Here is a 6259-nt window from a genome sequence, read left to right as displayed (position 1 = left end):
CAACCCCGTACCATCCTCAAACCTCAGGACAAGTGGAGATTAGCAATAGGGAGATCAAGAACATTTTGATGAAGACTGTGAGCCCTACAAGGAAGGATTGGTCATTGAGGTTAAATGGTGCACTATGGGCATATAGAACAGCATACAAGACCCCCATTGGCATGAGTCCTTATCGCCTTGTGTTTGGGAAAGCTTGTCATTTGCCAATGGAGCTTGAACACCATGCATATTGGGCCATCAAGAAGTTCAACTTTGATTACAAGGATGCTGGAGTAGCAAGGAAGCTCCAACTTAATGAGTTAGAAGAGCTTAGAAATGAGGCATATGAGAATGCCATAATCTACAAGGAACGGACTAAGCTCTATCATGACAAGGTCATCCTAAGGAAGGAGTTTCACCAAGGTATGAAGGTACTTTTGTATGACTCACGTTTGAGACTTTTTCCAGGAAAACTGAAGTCTAGGTGGGTGGGACCATTCAAAGTGCTGCAAACATTTCCCCATGGAGCTGTGGAGATAGAGCACATGAAGAATGGCACTTCTTTTAAAGTCAACGGGCAGCGATTGAAACCATACTTGGATAAAGTGGAGGAAGAGCAGGTGTATCAAGTCGTAGATGTTCTTGAATTTACAACACCATGAACAAGCTACCATGTCTTGCCTAGACATTAAATAAAGCGCTTGCTAGGAGGCAACCTAGTGTGGTTTGTGTTCTTTCATTATTTTGTGTTTATGTTATTTCCATTCCATATTCTTTGCCTTTTTGCTTTGCATACGATTTTAAGCATCGAGGGCAATGCTTAGGTTAGGTTTGGGGGTGTGGGATGGAAGGTTTGTGTTTTGTGTTTGTTTTATGTGTTAGTTTTGGTTAAAGGTGTTTTGCATACTAATACGAATGTATATGAGGACTATGTTTGAAAACAAACGATTGGGTTGCTATGGAAAAGAGTTGCATCTTGTTGTCATTTATAAAGCTATAACTCTTGAAATTATGATGATAGAGGTACCATACTCAAATTCTGGAAGAAGAATAGTGGAGACTACCCTAGTGAGTTATTTTGAGCCTAATTGCTTCTTTGAGAGAGTTTAAAGTGTTTCTACTCCTATATTTTTCTTTCAATTTCACTTTAAATGATCTCATTACTTCTATTTTGATTGGATACTAAGAATTACTCTCTTTGCAGATACCATGTGTTTAGTATCATTCATGAATGAACTCAATGAGACGATGTTAGGCTATGCATGTTTTAACTACTAAAAGGCTTAAATCCTATCCCTTTGTGTGCTCCATTCACCCTTGTTGCAGCCAAACACTTTAGCCAAATTCTTTCATCACCCACACCATATTCTACCCATTCTAGCCCATTACAAGCCATACCTTATAGTTTGGGGAATACCAATGTGATGAAGGCTAAAGGTAAATTGAGCTTAGAACAAGATTGTGGCGTGTACCAAGGGCGCCTATGTTGAAGATGATTCTAAAAGAAAACAAAAAAAAAAAAAAAAAAAGAATCAAAGTGAATTCAAGTTCCAAATCTCCTCATTTCAATGCATAGGGCCTGGACGCCACAAACAAAGAAAAAGAAGACAAATGCAAGTGAAGAGCATGATCCTCAAGGACACTTTGGTATGCCCCAAGCTCTAGTATTTCATATCACTTCTTTCGTAACCTTTAACCTAAGCCTTACATTACAATCTTGAGAAAGACCTAGCTGATCATTGAGGATGTATTCATGGGTGATGGTAAGTGTGTGTGTTATCGATATTCTTAGCATTTGATTCATTTCATGAGATCTACTCAGAAATTGTGCGTTCATTTCAGATTTCATATGTAAGAATTTTGATTCCCTTTACATAATTTCACTCATATATGGTTGTGGAGAGACTAAACCTTAGGATCTGAGTGAAAATTTGAGTGAAATCTGTGAGGAGTCGAGTTGAGGCGAATTCTATCTTAAACATTTGGGTATGGTGACTTTGAAGTTGTAAGATATGGAGAAATATCTTTATACGTTACAATTGATACGATTCTTTGAAGTGGCAATCTTTTGAGTTGAATGAATGACAAAATCTTCATTGGTTCTTATTAGTCTGTTTAAAGCATGTTTTAGCCAAATTGCTTGCAGTTTTTGTAGATGTTTGTGGGTTCATCACTGTAAACCCTCAGGAGACACAACTCCTCCAACTAGGGACACCTAGGGGTTCAAAGGCTTGTTGCACATGCTCAGTGCAATCGTTTGGCCAACGAAAGTGGTTTAGTTAGATGTTTGTGTTTTGTGTGTTTTAGTTTTAAGTTTGCTCGAGGACTAGCAAAAACCAGGTTTGGGGGTATTTGATAAGTCACACTTTGCATGCATTTATATCCTCCTTATTTGGCGTCTTTGTGATTGTTTTGGATTAAACTAGTTGCATTTTACATTATTTGGTGTTAGTGTGCAGCCAAGGGTGAATTTGGATCAATGAGAAGGCAAATAAAGTAAAAACATTCCTTTTGGTAGCTGAGCATTACTCCAAACGTGGAAAGGGTTCTTGGGAATTAATTCGAAGTCTAAATATGAGGAATCTAGGGCTAATGTGGCTGCTGAAATTCAAGAGAAGATGTGATTAGGAAAGTGGTGCATTAGAGTCACATTGGGTGGTTCTAAACAAGGCAAAAACATGCGGATTTCTTATTATTCCACATGGTTTGTGCCGTGTACCTCCTTGCCTAAAAACATTCAGCCATATTTCCACCAACAAACACAATCATGTCATGCAAATCCCATGTGGTTCCAAGTCAGATTATGCATTTCTAAACACCAAAACATGCATTCACATGCATGCTCACATCCATTCCGTGCATTCCATTATCTTTCTCATGTTTCATCTTTGCAGAAATCCACATGCCTGCACATCTCCCTTTTGTTATTCACCCATTATTCCAGAAATTCACTCATTCCTTGTTCATGCCGTGTGCTTTATTCCCCTTTCCAGATTTGTACAAACAATTTCTGGTGATCCAATTCACCTTTGCAGGTTCCACTCACTTGTTGCAGCAAGGGCACATGCTTCTTTGAATACATTAACACATACTTGCAGATCTTGTCCATGCCATGCGTCCACTACCTCAGAAACCCATCATTCCAGCTGACTTATGCACTGCCATCTGAATTAAACATATTCCAGATCCAATCTGAATGTTGGAGACACATTCTTTTCTATAAAACAAGTCTCACTTCATGCAAGAAGGGGTTCGACATTTTTTCTTCTTCACTCATTCGATTACACACACCATTCTTGCTCCACTTCCGTCCATTATCCTCACTCATTCTCCCCCTCCATTCCATTGTAGTCGACATCCTCTCCCTTTCACAGACACTGTCCATATTCTCTCCCTTTCACAGAAACTCCATCTTCTCTCCATTTCTGTTCCAAGGGCAGACACCATTCAACCATAACCAATCTACCTTCATCCGCACCACATTTGGAAAACCAACACCGAAGGCACTCTTCAAGGAATTCAACATCAGTTTTGCTTCAAGGGTTTCTTCTTATTAATTCTATGTTCATTCATGTTTTATATTTTTATGTTAAATCTTTTGTAAACATGAATTGTAACTAATCCTCCTCTAGGGATTCGATGTAACCTTGCAAAGTTTGCCATGTAATTAAGTTAGAATGCTCAGTTTGTCCATCTATTTCTTGTTTCATTCTCTGATTTAATGGTAACTTAGTGTGTTGATTTTAATGTTTGATCATCATTTGAATTAATCACTAAGTTGTGTAGCCAAGATTAAAACACACATCATGCATAATCTTGGTAGATATGTGAATGAATGAAGGGAATGTTTAGCAAACATCCTGCCGAGTTTTTCCCTTTGGTTTTATGAAAGTTTCTTGTGCATTACATACTCTTGATTATGAACCAAAGTTGCACATCACAACTAGGTTCATGATTAGAGACATTTGATCAAATCCACACATCATATGGTTGATCATGTCCAAGTGAAACAAACTCAAGAAATTGGTAGATGAATGAGTATAAACTAACTTAACAAACATGGACTTGGTTAAGCAATGGTGAAACCGAATCCCTAGCTTCATCTCCATTGGTACTATTTCATTTTGTTAGTTATTGATTCATTTACTTGTGTTTACTTCATTTCTTTATGCTTTCAAGTAACAACAACAAATATGCTTATTTTGATTAGTTTGATTCATTTTATAGAGTTCTTGCAAAACAAGTATTTACATAGGTCCAATTAGTCCCTGTGGATTCGACACCCTTGCTTGTGCCATTATACTAAATATATTCTAGCATTAGGAAGGAATAATACATCAACAGTAGGCTCTGGTTGTGGTGGCAATGGTAGTGTCGATCGTGGTGGGGGTGACAATGGGGATGCCAATGACAATGGTGGGATATGGGAGTGATAGTGTGGTATGGTGGTTGGAGTTCACAGGTAACAATGGTGGTAGGGATGAAAATAGTGGTGGTGGTGACAGTTGTGGTTGTGGCAACAATGGTGGTGGTGTAAGGTTAGTGATTAGTGGAAGGTGAGGGCAGTCATTTTGTTCTCCATGAGAGAAAATGTGTATAGAAGGATAAATAATGTCATTTTAAAGACTAATGAGGAAATTGCAAAATTGAAAATTTTAATTAAAGGCTTGGCTTCGCTTTTTTTAAGCAACTTGTAAAAGTAATTTGCATGCTGTTTTTGAAAATTGTTGTCTGAAGATTATTTTGCAGGCATTTGCAAATCTCGCAGTCACTGCACCACCAGACTTGCATCTGCAACTCTCACATTTGCATTAGGTGGTTTGAATTATTTTGATTCTTTAATTTTGAGTACATAAATCAGGGTGATTGAATCAGATGATTAAATTGCTACGCTGCCAGACTCGCATCTACAACTCTCACGTTACATCTAAAACTGGTGATTGAATCATTTCAATTCTTTTATTTCCAGTACAAAAATCATCCACTTGCTTATGAGGTTAATGTTGGATGTCCTGTTTTAGACTTTCAGTGATCGAATAATTGAATAATTTGAATTATAGATGTTGGTTGACAGGTTGATTGAGTTTTCAAGTTGCCCACAAAATGATTATATTCTGTATCTGTGAATTGTGATCAATGATGATGGCTGAGGTAGATGGCTACAATGAATGAACCAAAAAGTGCCACTGAGATCCAAGGACAAGTTTATAAAATTAGAATGAAATAAATATATTGCTACCTAATATACGATCTTATTTTAGATGAAGAGACACTTATTTATATGATATGTAACAAATTTATTCAAATCCGCCAACTTCGGTTAGGCCCCTAGGGCTACCAGAAGGATCCTCTCTCGATCCTCTTTATAACGATCGTTGGGATCATCAAATCATGTATGTTCATCACATATCGTGTGACCAGTTTTCGTCAGGTACTATTCATATTTAATTTAAAATAAAAGTATTTAAAATGATTTTTAGCCTCAAGATTTACGATTAACAGACACGATTTGAGAATCCCCAGGATCCTCACAAAGAGGATCCTCATTCCTAAGGCTAGCCCCCTAGGCGCATCATGTCATGTATTTGAACAAAGGAAAATGATCATCACCGGATCCTTTTTCCGGGGATCCTAGGAATCCTGAGATTGTGACCGTTCATCATACATCGTGCGGTCAGTTTTCGTTACGTTCTATTTATATTTAATTTTAAATTTTAAATTTTAAAATGATTTCTGATCGCATAATATACAATAAATGATCATGATCACACGATCCTTAGGAAAAGGATCCATCGAGGATCCTTTTCCTTGAACAAGGACACTCAGATTTACAATATGTTAGATTGGCACATGGAATATGTGTAGCGAGTAGTACTCATATTTAAGTATATAAAAAAATTGTGTTTTTATTATTAAAATATTTTTTATTCTTATAACAATATTTAATTAAATTTGTGGGACATGTTATGTGTGACATCCCGTCCCGGAAATATCGAAACGTACGTGTGAAATTACAAGTTTGCCCCTAGTGCATTTTCGTCACATTATTGGTTGTTTGGTGTGGTGTGGCATGTTTGGAACCACACACACTCCCACCCACACTCCCTTTCTCTCTGTCTCTTTTTCCCTGTTTCTCTCTCTCTCCCCCGAGCTCCATTCCCTTTCTTCTTCTTTGAAAACGTACGGACAAACCCCAAAACCCCTCAAACCTTAACAGATCGAGGGAACCAAGTACACCATCAAGTTCGTGAGGCTGAGAAGAGTCCAGTGGTACCATTTT

This window comes from Pyrus communis, chromosome 16, assembly GCF_041283825.1.
Source record: "Pyrus communis isolate YQ-2024b chromosome 16, ASM4128382v1, whole genome shotgun sequence".
NCBI classification, from domain to species: domain Eukaryota; kingdom Viridiplantae; phylum Streptophyta; class Magnoliopsida; order Rosales; family Rosaceae; genus Pyrus; species Pyrus communis.
Note: the sequence above shows the minus strand (reverse complement) of the source record.